At 40.3% G+C, this 18,411-nt stretch overlaps 1 long non-coding RNA gene and 1 other non-coding gene across 2 annotated transcripts in view; one reads left to right on the forward strand and one right to left on the reverse strand.

Moving 5' to 3' along the window:
• The window catches only part of LOC132683231 (uncharacterized), a 28,056-nt gene extending 10,776 nt beyond the window's left edge, over positions 1-17,280 (forward strand). The window contains exons 3-5 of the long non-coding RNA XR_009612114.3: positions 1,500-1,576; positions 16,642-16,775; positions 17,115-17,280. This is a non-coding gene — a long non-coding RNA (uncharacterized LOC132683231). The remainder of the gene's footprint in view (positions 1-1,499; positions 1,577-16,641; positions 16,776-17,114) is intronic.
• TRNAK-CUU (transfer RNA lysine (anticodon CUU)) lies at positions 13,650-13,722 on the reverse strand. The gene has a single exon. It is a non-coding gene; the product is annotated as a tRNA-Lys (tRNA).
• Positions 17,281-18,411: the final 1,131 nt, after the last annotated feature.

Below are 18,411 nucleotides of genomic sequence, written 5' to 3' on the forward strand. Positions count from 1 at the left end.
TCAGCTTTGTCTTTCTCACTGCAACTCATTGCTCTGGGTGCATCCGTCCCAGAAGTTCACAGAGTAGAAGACCGGCTCACCATCTGTTCCCCTCCGTCCTTCTCCGTAGCACAAAGGATGGTCTAGACTTTAGAGGGCCCTAAAACTGAATTTTCCTTCCTTTGCATTGAGTCCTTGGGTATCTTTTTTACACCTGTGTTACTATAGGTGAACATCAATTCTGGGTTTTTCCAAAGGGGATATTTGGATCAAAACAAATGGGGTGGACATGACACTTTCTGAAGCTCCGGTCATGCAAGCACGTTCTTGCAATAGAACTCTAGGCTGGGGAGGAGATTCTTAGCATATGCCCTTCCGGACGTAGGCTAGCAGGAAGGGAATGGTGGTAACATATTGTAAAGGACTGAGGAGGTGGGGCAGAAGGGTAGAGAGAGTGGCATGAGGGAGAAGGCATGTGGGGGATGTTGCCTGCCCACCAGAGGTCACATGTGGGCCTGACAGTTGCCACCTGATGCCTGTGACCATGGCCAGGATTAGAGGCAGCTGACTGGAACACTGATAATATTCCTGAATCTTCTCCACCTGGTGCCCTTTGGGGGGACTAGAAACATCCTTGAACTGAAGAGAACAACTGTTTGACCTTCCTCTTTACCACCTCCCTTCTCTAATAATGGCCAGGATGTAAGAATCAAGGCAGAAAGTTATGTTGGCCTTGAGAAGAGTAAAAAAAAAAAAAAAAAAAAAAAAAATTCTGCCAGCCCAAAGCAACATTCAATTCTCTCCCAACCTGTTAGGCAACCTTTCCACAAATCTCCACATTACAGGTAGGGGAGGTGAGGGCTCAGTAATTAGCAGTCAGAACAGAGAACAAAACTTCTCATTAGCTCCTCCTGGTCTCTCAAGCCCAAGCAAAATCTCTCTCCTCACTGAGGCTATTTCTCCTTTCCTCTCCTGAGCCCTAGCAGACACAACAAACAAATCAAAACCTAAACAAATGAGGAAGCCAAAGCTTACTTGAACATTCAAAGATCAATGTAATTATAAGCATCTTTGTACTTTTGACTACTCCATTATTAATGTGAAATTAAACCCTGCTCTGAGCTCTCACAATCTGGGAAGTGTTCTGTAATCGTTATTTACTGATACAGCCCTGATATTGAACACTAGGGAACAGATATAATAAATAAAGCATGCTGCAAGTCTTAGGTATGATTACTTTCACATCAGACCAGCATGGGTTTGAATGGGGCTTTGCAACTTGTTGAGCCACTTAAATTCTCTGAGTTTCAGCTTTTGCATCAATAAAACAAGGATAATTATACCTACCACCCAGGGTTATTGCAAAGGTTTCAAAAAGGCCTAACAGAGCTTTTGGAAAATATAGCATGTCCTCAATAAATATTATTATGCTACATTAATTAAAAGTTGCAACACAGTGTAATCAAAAGATCCAGATAAACAGAATGGCTCTTTTAAAAGTTTTTTCTTCCTTTTTGCAGTCAGCAGTGTTCGTGGAGCCCCTACACTGTCCCAGACACGATCCTAGAAGCAGGAAATACAGCAAGGAACAAGACAGGTATGGCCCCAGCTCTCCTGGTGGTTACCTGTGAATGGCAGGGAGACAACAATAGAAAAAGAAATAATAAAGAAGATAATTTCAATAGTCAAGTGCTGGGAAGGGAAGTAAGCAAGGTGATTTGATAGATAGTAACTGGCAGATTTTTGGGGAAGGCCTCTCTAAAAAGATGGAAACTGAAGTGACACCTGACAGAGGGAGGAATCGCAGGAATACATGAGGAGAAAGGTAGAGGAAATCCAAGTATACCGAGGCCCTGTTAGGAGGACAGAATGAAGACTGCTGTTCCTGGAGTGTCATGAGGAAGAAGGAGAGAGGTGTGAGATGAGGTGGGGCGGGAGGCGGGGGGTGGGGGTGGGTGGCAATGCAAGGGTTCTGGGTTCCTACCTCAACTCTGCCACCAATTTCACTTGGGATAAATCTCGTAAGTAAATGCTTCTAGCCTCAGTTTGGCTGTGTATAACATGGGGGAAGGGACTGGCCTTGATGTTGACATGAGTCGACTCTATGATTTGAACAGAATATAGATCGAACGCCATATTACTCTTCCTATGATGACAACATTGGAGTCAAATAGAATTCTTACAGATTGCCTGGTTTGATTGTAAGTGTATTGATCTTCAGGAAAGAGTTACCTATAAAACGTACCAGGCCCCACTAAATAGAACACTTACCTAGGATCATCCTTTGAATTAGTTGTGGCCAAAAGATTAGCTGACCACAGACTAGTCATGATGCGTGCATGAGCAGGGGAAGGGCAGAGAGAGAGGGGGACAGAGGATTTCAAGTGGGCTCTGTTGACAGCAGAGAGCCTGATGTGAGGCTGGAGGCTACAAACTGAGAGATCATGAGCTGAAGTCAGACACTCAACCGACTGAGCCACCCAGGAACCTAGTTTAAAATTTTTATTTTAATTTTTCTGTCCTGTGTCTTCTTGACCTTTTTCTCAAACAACTGAGGAGCATGTATCAAGTCACACAACTGGGTTTAGGAAAACTTTCTATTCTTTTTTATTTAAAAAAAAATTTTTTTTAATGTTTTATTTTATATTTGAGAGAGAGAGACAGAGACAGAGACAGCGACACAGTGCAAGCAGGGGAGGGGCAGAGAGATGGAGACAGAATCCGAAGCAGGCCCCAGGCTCTGAGCCACCAGCACAGAGCCTGACACAGGGCCAAACCCATGAGAAGTGAGATCATGACCTGAGCCAAAGTCAGATGCTTAACCGACTGAGCCACCCAGGTGCCCCAAAAACGTACTATTCTGTTCAATAGCATTAACTCACATGGAAAACCGTCCTAAATAGTCAAAATGCTCTCTGTAAATCTTCATCCTCTGGAATATTAAAACAACTCTGACTGTATTCTAGTTCCAGTCTCTTCGCTAGGTATTTAACATGCAGTTGGTCCACCACCAGGGTTAAAGTGCATTTAAGAAATGACAAACCATCCACCATCATCACCAGTGACATAGCTGATTTAGGGTCCGAAGAAACTTACAACTAAATGAAATTCCAAGCCATCCAGATCAAGAAGGTTAGCACTCATCATGGGGTCATCCTAGTACAACAGATTTACACTAAAACTAGCCTGGTCCAATGAGTAACTCTCCTGCTCTTTTGAAAATTTATTTATTTATTTTGAGAGAGAGGCAGAGGGGCACAGCAAGGAGAGAGGCAGAGAGGGAGAGAGAGAATTCCAAGCAAGCTCTATACTCATAGTGCTCAATCTCATGAACCGTGAGATCATGACCTGAGCTAAAATCACGAGTTGGATGCTTAACCAACTGAGCCATCCATGCACCCCCTATTATCCTGCTTTTAAGGGCATCTGTTTTTCAAGCCCTTGTAACTTCTTTGGCGAACTATTCCAGAACTTAAAAACAACCACAAAAACTTCCCAAATTCTTCGTTATTCCTCATCTGAAGCTCTTATATCTCTTTTTGAACTATTCCCAATTCTGCCTAAGTGGTACAGAGTAAGCAGGTGGTCTCTCTCCACACAGTAATATTTTAAAACAAATAACAGTACAATAACATAGTGTTTACTAATCTAGATTCTTTACAGATTACTCATTTAATCTTCACTGCAATCCCATGAGGGAGCTACTATTGTAAACCCCCTTTACAAATACGAAAACTGAGATACAAAAGCCACCTGAGGCAGAGCTGGGATTCAAACCCAGGCCACCTGACTCCAGGGTTCATACTTTCAGCCACATCACCATTTTGTCTCTCATAATTAAAATATCTAGTCAGGTTGCTATGCACAGATCTACCTGTTTCTTGGTTTAAGTGGTTCCTAAGAGAACCAGAAACATTTTTTCCCTCTCTCTATTTAATAAATAAATGTATTACATTTTCTTCATCCTCAAAATGAAAGCCCAAGGTCTGTGCTTTGTCTACAAACTTTCAGAAATGGTCTTTGATTTATTCATGCTTTGTCATTAATGGAGAAAAAGACTTGCTGAGCCAAACTCAGCCAGTGTTTCCTCCTCACCATCTAATTGTTTCAGAAAGCGTGGTCTCGTCCTGGAGTTACAGCAGGAATTCTGACCATCCACTATGACAGCAAGAGGCCACAAGATAAACTGCACAGTTAAGGCTGGCAAAGTAGATTGGAGACCCTAGGAGATGTATTGTTTAGGTTCATATGGAAGCTTTAGGAGTAGTCTGGCTTTTTTCCATCATTGTAAGAACTGTTCTAGGCAGAGAGGTGGTAGCTCAAGATGTCTGTCTATCTATCCATCTATCTATCCATCCTACACTACACTATTCTACTCTGTACACACACACACGTGCACACACACACATGCATAAATGCACGCACACTCACATGTGCATTTTCTTTTCATTTTCTTTATTGGAACCAATGTGATAATTTCCTGCTCACCCTCTTGAGCCTTCATCATAGATAGAAAAGAAAAGCCCACTCCCCTAATTATCTACTTCCCCAGCAAATTTCTAAGCTATATAGAGAGAGAATGCACATAATTTAAATATATAAAATATTACACTCTATATCTATCATTTATCTATTTATCTGTCATCGATCTATCTTCTATCTGTAATAGACATGTATTTCAGACCATAAATTTAGTGCTCTAAAATATATAACTTCATTTAGTCTCCTAATAACCAATGTTAGTATGTCTTAAATGGAAACAATCTCAATCAAGAAGGGTTTTTTCCTTCCATCTGTCTAAGTTGCTGGGGAAGAGTCTGAGTGAGAGTAGGCATCTGATCTGGGTCATTATCCACCCAATAATGAATACCCATCCAATGAATGAGGCATCCTCATTCCTGTCTGGTCATCCATTGTCAATGCAGGGAGGCTTCAAGACTGCCAAGGTTGAACTCTCTCAGAGGTCATTCCAGGCCCCCCTTGTAGCCCAGGGCACAGATAAGTCTGTGAGGCTCCTGGGACCATGAACCCAGAACTCTATCATATACTCAGGTATTCCAGGGGACCCTGGCTCTGGCTGCCTCCCTGGCCTTTGGATGGGTTGCAGGGAGGAGGGATTGTGTAAGAGAGTATATAGATGCTCACCAGATTCTAGGATCTTATTTGTTTTTTGTTTTGTTTTGTTTTGTGTTTTTTGTTTTTTTGTTTTTTTACACTTCTCCTCACCTTCCACTCAGGACCTCAGCATGGAGGAGGAAGCGGTACATGGAAACCCCCTCTCAGGCCACACCAGAGTTCAGTTAACTTCCCTTTGCCTCCCCTCCAATTCTCTTCTTTTCCTTCTCCCCTCACCTGTGGATCTTTGGGGGAATGATGAGTTGATAAGAAGACTCATTCTTTCTCATTAGTTTTTTTTAATGTTTAATTATTTTTGAGAGAAAGAGAGCATGAATCAGGGGCAGGGGGCAGAGAGAGGGCAGAGGATCTGAAGCAGGCTCTGCACTGACAACAGAGAGCCCAATGTGGGGCTCAAACTCATGAACCTTGAGATCATGACCTGAGCCACCCTAGCACCCCACACTAGGTTTTCTCTATGCCCTGAGCCCTTGCACTTTTGAAAACTAAAAGCCTTTTCTCTGCTATAATTAGTTGAGGCAAAGAGGTTCTGTGCCTCACTGATGCAATGGGGCAAAGGGACACAGAATGTGAGACACATTGGTCTCTTCATCAGTCACATGTACTCATTTAGGACTATCTAACATATGCCTACTCTATAATGCACAAGAATGATACTTATAGGCAAGATTCACCCATGTGTTTTTGGTCCATGGATTATAGTTTTTGTGAAAAATTAACCTATGAATAGTCATAGCCAATTACTAAATATTTAAGTCATAAATATGTTCAATTTATGTTTCTAATTTAGGGTTTTGGGGATGTTGAGAGAAATGGGGAACCAGAAAAGAAGAGAGAGAGAGAGAGACATAGATTTCTCATCACCCACTGAAGCAAGAACTCCTGACTCCAGCACTCTGTAACAGTTGACTTACTGTAACCCCAGTCATGTCATTTAGCTTAATTGACAGCCTCATTTTCATCATTAATGAGAGTTTAAAATACATGGCAAATATAAGATCACAGATTTCAAATAATGAAGTTGATGGTACTTGAGGTTTAAAATATTATCTGATTCATGAAGACATTTTAGGGCACTGATCAGACAATAAAGAGTCCCTAGTCCTTGTACCAGATGCTACAATTCAGTATGTTTTTCTTGGTATGAAATTGCCTTCAAGCTAGACTCAGACACGCTTAGGAAAAAGTCAGATCAAGTAAGATCTTTGTATGCAAATTATATGTAAAAGGAATTGTTGAAGAAGAAGCAAATCAGTCTTTGATTGGATTGATCACATTTCTAAAAAAAATTTTTTAATGTTTATTTTCGAGAGAGAGAGGGAGAGAGACAAAAGGTGAGCAGGGGAGGGGCAGAGAGTGAGGGAGACATAAAATCTGAAGCACGCTCCAGGCTCTGAGCTGTCAGCACAGAGCCCAACACGGGGCTTGAACTCACGAACCGTGAGATCATGACTTGAGCTGAAATCAGACACTCAACTGACTGAGCCACCCAGTCAGCCCAGGATTGATCACATCTTTAACTTCTTGCTACTAGTCTAAGGCAAGAATTTAATTTTTATTTTTCCTTAAACATGCAAAGAGAAATATTTCTCCTGTAGGTAAGGAGATTCATTGTGGCAGGTTTTGATTACCTGTGTGGAGGGCACAGCTATTTAGAGAAAAGATAACCCCATTTTTCAGACTAGCCTGAATCTTGAGAGGACAATATTCCTCTTCCAGGTTGTTGGCCATGAGTCTGTTTTTGTTCCTGGATGTGTAAACATATTGTCACTGTAAACCCTGAATGATAAGACTGAGGGAAAACATAGTCTCAGGAATTACCTGGAAAAAAGCCAGGATTACCTGGAAGGGTAATCCTAGGTGGAATCCTAGGGGGACAGGATACCCAACTGAAGTTAAATTTCAAAAAAAATAGTACATATAAGTCCCAAGTATTGCACAGGACACCCCTACAGGAGTGGGATCATGTGAAGACAGGAAGTGGCTACTAGCTAAGAGCTCAGTGGAAATAATAAGTGCTCATCAACCAAAAGAGTAAACAAGTGGCCACAGAGGCCACTTGACCCCTGGCCTTTCCAGCTTCAGAAAGTAGCTCAGAACCAAATTCCCCCTTAGGAGCCCTAAAAATGCAACCGGCAAACTGAAACAATGGTACTAACATGAGCCTACCTTGGAATTAGCCTGAGCAGCTTCGCACAACATTCAAGGGAGACCAGAGTGGGGCAGAGAAAGGAACGAGAGCCAGTGCACCCAGGTGGCTGTGTCTGTCATGCCAATCTGTGGCTCGTCTTTAAATTATCTTAGCACACAAAATCTGTGTTCCGGAAGCTCATTTGTTTCTGTGCTTTTGTATTTTCCTTTTTTGGTCTTCTTGTGCTTTCCCCTTATTTGTCAATCAACTTTCTTTTTCAAAATTCTAGCTTTTGTGACTGAATAATTAACATCTATGCCTCTTGTCTTGATTACCCTCATCAATCCATCCTCTGTGGCAATCTGACGACTTTCTATTTTAAAATCAACTTTATTGAGGTATATTTTGCATATACTTCACCAATTTTATGTGTATGCTTCTGTGTTCTGATAAATGTATCCAGTTATATAAACACCACCACAATCAAGATAGAACTTTCCATAACACCAAAAAGCTCCCTTGTACTTCTTTGTAGGTAATGTCTTCCTTCTATACTTGGACCCTGGCAACCACTGATGTGCTTTCTGTTACTACAGTTCTAGAATTTCATATAAATGGAACCATATTGCATATAATCTTTTGCTTACAGCTTTTTTCACTTAGCATAATGCTTTTAAAATGCATCCATATTGTTGTGTATATCAGTTGTTCATTCCTTTATACAGATCTTCCAATATTTTGTTAGATTTATACCTAGTGTTTCACGATTTTTGATGCTAAGGCAAATGTTATTTTTATTTCAATTTCTACTTATTTATAGCATATGGAAATGGAATTTATTTTTTCATGTTGACATTGTATCTTGCAAAGTCGCTAAATTACTTTTCAGAAAAGTAAATACTTTTCAGAAAAGAAAAGCAGCTTTTTCGTAGATTCTTTGATATTTTTTATGTGGATAATCATGATACCTAAGAATATGTTTGTTTTTTTTTCTTTCCAATATATATGCATGCTGTTTCTTTTTCTTGCCTTACTACACTAGCTAGGACCTCTAGTACAACACTGAATAGAAGTGTTGAGATTGAAGGGTGCCTGGGTGGCTCAGTCAGTTAAGCATCTGACTCTTGATTTCGGCTCAGGTCATGATCTCACAGCTTGTGAGTTCCAGCCCCACATTGGGTTCTGAGCTAACGGTGCAGAGCCTGCTTGGGATTCTCTCTCTCCCTCTCTTTGCCCCTCCCCTGCTCATTCTCTCTCTCTCTCTCAAAATAAATATTTAAAAATATATATATAGTATATATTATTATTACATAAATATATGTAATATATATTATTGTATAAATATATTATCCTTATTATCCTTTTGTTGTCTGCAGGATCTGTAATGATATCTTCTGTTTCATTCTTGATATTTGTAATTTGTTTCTTCTCTCTTTTTTTTTCATGTCAATCTTGCTAGAAGTTAGTCAATTTTATTGATTTTTTCCAAAGAACTGGTTTTTTTGTTGTTTCAGTGATTTTCTCTATTGTTTTTCCATTTTAAATTTCATTAATTTCTGCTTTTCTTATAAATATTTTCTTCTTTCTGCTTACTTTGGGTTTAATGTACTCTTCTTTTTCTAGTTTCTTTTTTTCTTAAATTTTTTTAACATTTATTTATTTTTGGGAGAGGAGGGGCAAAGAGAGGGAGACAGAGCCTCCAAAGCAGGCTCCGCACTGTGAGAGCAGAACCGATGTGGGGCTCAAACCCAAGAACCATGAGATCATGACCTGAGCCAAAATCAAGAGTCAGCTGCTTAACCAACTGGGCCACCTAGATGCCCCAAATTTCTTAAAGTGAAAGCTCAGAGGCATTACTTCTTTCCTAATATCAGTCTAATTCTATAAAATTTCCTCTAACCACTACTTTAGCTGATATGCTTTGTTTTCATTTTCATTTGATTAAAACTATTTTATAATTTACCTTGTGATTTTCTTTTTGATTGGTGAGGTATTTCACTCTGTACTGTTTAATTTCCAAATACTTAGTGATTTTCAGGATATCTTTCCGGTATTGAGTTTTAGTTTAATTCAGTTATGGACAGAGAACATACTTTGTATGATTTCAATACTTTTTAATTTGTTAAGGTTTGTTTTATGGCCCAGAATATTATTTATATTAGTGAATATTCCATGTATACTTGATAAGAAAGTATATTCTGCTGTTGTGTGAAATGCTTTATAAATTAATAAGATATAATTTGTTGATAGTGTTTCCAGACCTTCTACATATTTTTTAATTTATTTTATTTTTTAATTGAAATATAATTTAATACCACAAAATTCACTCTTCATGTATATAATTCAGTGTTCATTAATACATTCACAAAGCTATACAAAATCACAACTATTTAATTCCAGAATATTTTAATCACCCCAAAAGAGACCCCATGCTCCAAATAGTGTCACTTCCCATTTGCCATTTCCCAACCCCTGGCAACCACTAATCTACTTTCTGCCTCTATCATTTTGCCTATTCTGGACATTTATACAAGTGAAATCATACAATATGTGGCCTTTTGTGTCCAGTTTCTTTCACTTAGCATAATGTTTTCAGGTTTCATTCATGTTTAGTATTGGAACCTCATTTTTTGATAGCCCAATAATATTCCACTGTATGATGTATAGTCAATCCTAATTATTCAGAGTCTACATTTTTTTAATGTTTATTTTATTCATTTCTTTTGAGAGAGAGAGAACTGCGGAGGGGCAGAGAGAGAGGGAGAGGGAAAGAATCCCAAGCTGTTTCCACACTCAGTGTGGAGCCTGATGTGGGACTCGATCCCATAACCCTGGGATCATGACTAGAGCCAAAATCAAGAGTTGGAGGCTTAACCGACTGAGCCACACAGGCGCACCTCAGATTCTACATTTGCTAATTCGCCTACCCTCAAAAATTTATTTGTAACCCCAAAACCATAATTCACAGCATTTTTGTGGTCATTTGTGACATGCAAAGAGTAGCAAAACATTGGAGTCACCCTATGCACATGTTTCCAGCTGCAGTCAAACAAGATGATGCTCAGGCTTCTTGATTCAGTTCTCTTAGTACCAACAAGTGTTCTTTTTTGAGTCTATTTAGTGCCGTGTTTTGGGGGGGGGGGGGTTGTGTGCTTTTTGTTGATGATTTTGCTTTTTTTTCTTCCAAGATTTATTTAAATTCAAGTTAGTTAGCATACAATGTAGTATTGGTTTCAGGAGTAGAATTTAGTGATTCATCACTTACATATAACACCCAGTGCTCATCTCAAGTGCCCTCCTTAATGCCCATCACCCATCTAGCCCATCCCTACACCCACTTTCCCTCCAACAACCCTTAGTTTGTTCTCTACAGTTAAGAGTCTCTTATGGTTTGCCTCCCTGTTTTTATCTTATTTTTTCTTCCCATCCCCCCATGTTCCTCTGTTTTGTTTCTTAAATTCCCCATATGAATGAAATCATATGGTATTTGTCTTTCTTTGGCTGACTTATTTCGCTCAGCATAATAAACTTTGGTTCCATTCACGTCGCAAATGGCAAGATTTCATTCTTTTTGGATGATTTTGCTGTTGAAAATGGTCCCCCAAGATAAATGCTGAAGCATTCCTAAGCACAAGAAGGCTATGTGCTTGATAGAGGATAGAGAAAATGCATTTGTTAGGTTAGCTCTGTTCAGACACGAGCTGTGGTGCTGCTGGTGGTGAGTTCAACATTAACGAATCTGGTGTCTTTAAACAAATAAGGTGTCTCTAAGCAGAACCGAACATAAAAGAAGATTTGTGAACTGATCAGTTGGCAAAAATATTGTGACTAAAGACTCATGAGAACCTACCTCTGTATTCCCTCTAGATGTAATGGTTCAATGTTCAATGGTAAATGCTAATTTAACGTTCATGGTGACTTTATCAACTGTATTGCATTTTGTGGTAAAACCCAGTCATCAGCTGATGGATATCAGAGTTGTTCTACTTTTTGCCACCATCATGTAACTATAAATATTTATGTACAGGTTTTATGATATTCTTTCTGATTTTCTGTCTACTTGTTCTGTTATTTACTGAGAGAGAGATGCTGAAGATTCCAGCTGTAATTGTGGATTTGTCTCTCTCATTTCAGTTCCATCAGTTTTACTTCATGCATTTTGAAGCCCTCTGCACATTGAGGATTATTGTAGCTTGGCTTAGTGTTATATAATGTCCCTCTTTACTCCTGATAATATTTCGTGTCTTAACTGGATGCCAGACACCATGAAGATTACATGCCGCATTTTGTTATATTCCTTTGAATAGTGTTGGATTTTATTCTGGGGCACACATAAGGTACTAGGAACCATTTGGATCCTTTTGAGCTTGTCTCTCCTGCTCTGTTGAAGTGAGTTCATAGCATTCTTTAGCATATGGCTAATTTAGCTCTACTACTAAGATAATACCATTCTGAGGATTATACTCAGTATTAGAAGGTCTTTCTACTCTGGCTTGCCGAAATATAAGCAATTCCAGCTCTAGTAATTGTTCTGCCAGTTTCCAGAAGCTCTGATAAATGTGTAGATATATAATCGGCCAAACATTTGAGGGCATTCCTCAAATGCTCTCCAGAGCATTCTCTCCTTTCTCTCTCTCCCTCCTTCCCTCTTCTCCCTTCCCTCTCTCCCTCTCCTTTCTAGTATAACACTCAGAAAATTCTAGCTGCCTTGACTTGCCCCCAATTCTGATCTCTGTCTCCTCAATTGAGTGAGATTGTTGAACTGTATTGGATTCCTCCTTCCTATGTTGCAGCCTAGAAATACCCTGTAGACAATGAGCTGGGACTGCCACAGGGATCACCTCATCTCTTTCCCTTCTATTACAGATCGCAATCCTGCACTGCCTGTTGTACATCTGAGAACTGCTGTTTCATGTATTTTGTTTGGTTTTCTAGTGGTTTAAGGCAGGAGGATAAATCTGGTCCTAGTTCCTCCATATTGACCGAAAGCGAAATTCCTGAAAGCCTCAGGTGCTCTTCTTAAGACAAATCTAATCCTGTTGCTCCTCTTCTGAAAACATTTCAATGACTTCCTTGGCAATCACTTTTTAGAAGAGTTAATAAATGAAGGAGGAATGAGACCTGTGGGTGTCTCTAAAGATAGAAGAAGCTAAAACATGTTCTTTAGAGAGCCAGAAATAGTAATAGAGTCTGACAATTAAAGGTGCTAACTCATAAGTGGGGGGAGGTTGGGGAGTATCACAAAGGTAATGGAGTAAATGATGGTCCAGGATCCTAGTGTCTTGGACAGAGAATCCCTCTGCCAGATGCCACAGGTATGACTAAAACAATATTCCACTCTGGACATTCCAGCTATACAGCTTCATTCCACCCCCCTTCCCCTCCGACCTATACATCCTTCATTCCATGGAATTTGTCCAAGAATATAGAGCATGTAAATCATTTTTACTATGTTGCCAGGTTCTGGAAGTAGGGTGGGGATTTTCTGAAAGAATTAGAGAAATAAATTGAAAACATCTTCTTTTGCTTCCAAGATTGAAAACTGAGAAGACAGAAAGACAGGCAATACTTTATTGAGATGGACCTAATCAGTTGGTGAAAAGTTGCATTCGTGGATGAGGTCTCAACCTGTCTGCTATGGACTAAAGTGTGCTCCCTCCCTAGATTCATAGTTGAAGCCCTAATCACCACTGTGACTATATTTGGAGAAAGAGCTTTTAGGAGGTAATTAAATTAAATGAAGTCATAAGGGTGCAGTCCTAAACCAATAGGATTGGTGGCTTTATAAGATGCAATAAGATGAGGAGGAAGAGAGAGATGGACTAAAGAAAGGCTATGTGAACACATAGTTAGGTGGTGGCTGTTGGAAGGCCAGGAAGGGAGGTCTCCCTAGAACATGAGCATGCTGACATTCCAGTCTTGGACTTCCTACCTCCAGAACTATGAGAGAGTCATTTTCTGTTGTTTAAGCCACCGAGTCTATGATATTTTGTAATGGAAGCCCAAGCTGACTAAGACGCTGTGGAGGAACCATGTTAAGTTCAGGATGGGACCACTTGGGAAGGAACTTATCCTTTGCTTCTGGGTGATTCTTGGGCTGACAGAGCCACATAAGCCACAATCAGAGAAGGAGAAAGGCTCTCTGCTCTGATTGCTTTTTGCTAAAACTGTTTACTTGCCAGGGAAGGACCATTGTACTTCTAATGTTTTTGACTTTCACTCTGGGTTCCGGGGAGATCTGGGGCTGCCTTGGGTACCTAGAACGGTACTGGCTATGATAAGAAAGATACTGACATTTACTGAGGATTACTACATAATGTGATGTGCCGGACCATAGAGAGCTCATCTTATGTAATCTTAACAGCAACCTTCATTTTACGATTTTATTTTTAAGTAATCTCTACACCCAATGTGAGGCTCGAACTCACAGCCCTGAGATCAAGAGTCACATGCTCTACCGACTGAGCCAGCCAGGTGCCCCAACAGCAATCCTCATTTTATAGCTGAGAAAACTGAGGCTCAGAAAGGTTACATGCATGCCCTCAAGTTGGATCTCTGTGCCATAAAATGAAAGAGATTCTCAGATTTTGTGCTGAGAGTGAATGCCAAGTTAGAAGGCTGACCCCAAACTAAGGGAACGTACAGAGTGTGACATATACTTGTACATGTTATAGTGAATTATGGACAGAAGAATCTTCTTTGGAGAACTTACGTACTGTCACAGTATAAATTTCAAAAAGTTGTACAAATATCGCGTGAACAAATGTCAAATGTTTTATTTAAATCATTAATGAGAAAACTACTAAGACAGTAAAGCTGGTGCAGAGAGCATTGGAATTGGGTACTTACAGGCGATAAAAAAAAAAGAGGTTGCTAGATTAGATACAAAACTGGTTATAAAACCATAATTTTTAAGGTTATCTTTTCTGACAGACAGAAATCATTTGCATCTCTCCTAGACAAAAAAAAAAAAATCTACAAGTTAACATGTAATTTCACAAAGTTTGGGACCATTAAACATTAGTGACAGAAGGAGTCAAACGAAGACACATTTTTCTAGACAATTTAATACTCATTGGTAGGTTTGTGAAGCAATGCCCCTGTATGCCATCAAAAGGCTGTGTGGGTCTTATTTCTACTATAGACTTATTGGTCCTGTTTCCACATTTGGGTTGATTATTTTTCTTGGTCTTATTTCTAAGTTTGGGTTGATTGTTTTTTTTTTAAAAAAACACATTAGGAAATCTATTATAAGAGTCAAGCGGTGACAAGGAATGGGTACAGGCTTTATGAGGCTGGTAGCTTATGTAATATTGGGGTCTCTCTTTTTAAAAAGAATGTAAAAATATTTTACTTTTTCAAATCTTAAAAATATATATGAATATGAGAACACGTGGTTTACATTTCTCCAGGGCCTAGGGAGGGGCTATGCACAAAAAGTTCCTCGAGGTTTAAGCTACATTAATTTCATGGTAAATTGCCTCTGTCTTTGACCATAGCATTATTTTGTGTAAGAATAATAAAGCAGTTGGTATAACAGGTATGTATCGCCAACCTAAATACCTACGATTTCTTTGTGTTACCTACTACTGTGTATCATGTTAAGATCATTTGGTTCACTATTCCAAGTTATTAACACAGGCAAATCAGTTGAGTAAGTTCTCTACAGCCTTGCAAATTGTCTTTAAAATTTTATATGACGGGGAGCAGTTGGTGGAGCCTCTGACTCATGATTTCAGCTCAGGTCATGATTTCACAGTTCATGAGTTCGAGCCCCACATCAGGTTCTGTGCTGATGGTAGATCCTGCTTGGGATTCTCTCCTTCCCCACCCCCCTCACCCTGCACCTCCCCTCCTCTCAAAATAAATAAATAACTTAAAAAAAAATTTTTTTATACCAGAAAACACACCCAGGCATTGAATTTTCACTGGCCAAGAAGACACAGAGGGCTAGTATTAAAAAAAAAAAAAAGAAGAAGAAGAAAAGAAAAGAATCATTTGTGTTTAGTCCACGTGTGACAGAAAACTTTCTAAATGAATGTGTGTTCTCGTCAGACTCTTCTATCCACATTCACTACAGAGGCTTCTGCCTTTATCAGCTCAATTCCTTCTAAACTCTAAGATCCGCCTTTACCAGAATAGTTCTTCTACCTTTTGATGGAGACTTGAGGTTGGGGAGTGAGGGGAAGGAAGAGAGAAGGGAGGTTCAAGGAGAGAATGAGAGGCAAGTATGTATACATGTACTGAGCACTTACTATGTGCCAGGCATCATCCTAAGGGTTCTGCATGTATTAACCTACCTGAGGGGGCACTACTATTTATATATATTATTACTACTTACATTACAAAAGAGGAAACAAAATGATTAAATAACTTTCTCTCAGGTATAGCCAAAACCTACATGTATATATCCCAAAGCAAAGTCATGTTCAAAGAAACACAAAAGATTTTGTTTTTTCTTTGTAGGGGAGAACCTTGAGTCAAAACCCAGAGTTTGTATCTCCCTTATTAAAATCCCTTGGCCTCTCCTAGTGTCTAATTCCCTATGTATTTGGTTGCAAATGACAAAAATCCAACTCAAACTTTCTCAAGCCAAAAGGGTAACTAGAAGTGTCTGCCTTCAGGTATGGTTGGATCTAGCACCTTTAGTGATGCCATCAGAACTGTTTCTCTCTCTACCTCTTGGCTCTATTTTCTTCTCTGTGATGGCTTTCTTTTACCTGCACTTTCTCCCAGACTGCTGTGGGAAATTGCCTCTGGCAGCTCTAGCCTCACACAATGCCTAGAACTAGAAACCTCAGAGAAAAATAGAACCTTCTCTTTCTCTCTCTGCCCCCCCCCCCTTCCTCCTTCCCTCCCTCTCTCTCTTGATGTCTACACATCACATCACAGGGAAGACCAGTGCCCTGAAGGATTGACACCTCTGACTGGTCACATAAGGGAGGTGGGGAAGGTCTGAGGAGAGTTTAATCCTTTGGGACCGCACGGAGTAGGAGAAGCATAGTGCCCCAAAGGAAAGGAACATACCATTATAAGACAAAGGGGAAACAGCAATCAGGTAAAATCAACAGACTTCCAATATATCCTGAAAAGCTCTGCTCTCCCTCCCTCTGCTGACCCAGAACTCCCTGTCATTCATGCTATTCAGAAATAATCATCCCACACCCCAACAGCCCTACACCCATCTACCCAAAGCTCTCAATAGATTATATTTCTGCTTTGCTACTCCCCGCTTCCATGGCCTCCTTTTAATTTAGAAGTACATGTCAATCATTTACATTTTAATGTGATTTTTTTTTTTTTTGCTAATGCACTGTGTCCTGATAACATCTGGTTGTAAAGCCTAAGCACGCAATTAAAGCCTTTATTTCCAGCTTAAATTAATTTTTGTATAGGCAACCAGGGAGGAAGGCTCTCCTCTGTGACACGTGAAAAGTCCAGCTGATGTCCATTTTCCCCTGTGCAAGTCATTAGCACACAGAGCCACCAATGTCAAGTCCTTCCACTGACCACACACCAGATCATCAAGGTAGGAAAACAGAATCTGACTGCAGCCTGTACCCCGAGAATTCCTTCCACAAACAGTCATAGGATTTCTTTTAGTCCTGGGACACATTGGCAGCCACTTCTCAAGGGGATTTACTAGGACTCAGAATGATCTTGCCTTCTCTTGTTACCCAAACCAAAGAGTTGGCCCGATCACATTTCATGTGACATCACCATACCTGAGCAGCCCTCTTAAATATTCTTGCACAATTCTCTTTATATTTGCTCTCTCAATTGGAGCAAAAACACTTTATAACCCCTCAACTTAGTGATTTTTGACCACTTAATGCTTCTTCTTCTTCTTTTTTTTTTATCTGCAAAGTAAATCTTTTGCAAGGCCTGCTACAGCAACAAAGGAAGGGAGAAATATACTGGCAGGGTGATGGCACAGCATCCCAGATGCTACAAACAGCGGGAGTAAATGGAACGCGACATTTCTTCCCCAGCACTGGGCGGAGGAGGCTATTAGTAAATTGACTAAGAGCTCACACACGCCTGGAGCAGCAGCAGTGAGATCTCCACTGCTGGGCCAACCTTTGGTTTTTAAATACATTCTGCCCACAGGTGGCCCAATGTTTTCTCCAAATTGTTTCTTGTCAACAAATGAGCTCACCCCTCACCCCCTAGTTTTCGCCCCAAAGCATTGCAAATTCTACCTCTACCCTGTGAGCAAAACAAAAGTGGATTTCGAGTGGAAGAAAATGCATTATATATTCTTCTATTTCTTCCACATTCTCCTGGTTGGATTGGCATTGATTCATGTGGCAAACTTATTCCCTAAGGAAAAGGCTTTACTAATATAGAAATGCTAAACAATACACACATCACCAGTGTTTATTTTCTTCATTCTGGTGGGGGGACTGGCCCCTATGGGCCCGTAATCAATAGGAACTTGCTATTTCCTTGCTGTAAAACACTTGGCTGTAAAAGATTGCCTTCCCTTCCTGTCTTCCCTAGGGCAATGTTTCTCTGCCAACCAATTCCATTGTGGCTGAGGTCCCAAAGACAGCTTAGGCTGTGTTTCCAGGAAAATTCAGGCATGTCCAGGTACCTCTGAAACACTGTGGACAAATAACAGAAGCCCACTTCCAGATCTGTTTTTCACAAAGGTCCAAGAAGCTTACTGAAGGAAACTCTTAAAGAAGGAGAATAGAATTGGCGTGTGCGAATGTGAGTGCAGGAGTGATTAGGAGTGAAGAGCTCACCTTGCCCTCTGGACTGGCCTTCCTGCTGTCCTCCCTCTTAGTTTTCCCCTGTACCCCTTCTCCTTCAGGTCTCTGGCTAGAGCTGGGGATGTTGAAACACAAAAACAAAGGAGAGGTGTTTCACTAAAACCTCTGGAGGAATTTGAGAGACGAAAGGCATATTCCCTTGTGGCCCATGTTTCAGGGTGTAACACAAATAGACAAAAATGTATTTTCCCCATTTCATGGAGGGCAATCTGGAAGCCCAATATTGTCAACCAGAGCAGCAAAGGGCCAGAGCCACCTGGCACAGCCCAGTCTATCTAAATGAAGAAAGCTAGAAGGATGTCTCAGGGAACAAGCTCACAACATGGAGGCAGGTTACGATCATGCCTCACTGAGGCTGCCATGATCCTGCACTATTTGGTAATAATT

This window comes from Panthera onca, chromosome C2 (genome assembly GCF_046562875.1).
Source record: "Panthera onca isolate mPanOnc1 chromosome C2, mPanOnc1 haplotype 2, whole genome shotgun sequence".
Taxonomy (NCBI): Eukaryota; Metazoa; Chordata; class Mammalia; order Carnivora; family Felidae; genus Panthera; species Panthera onca.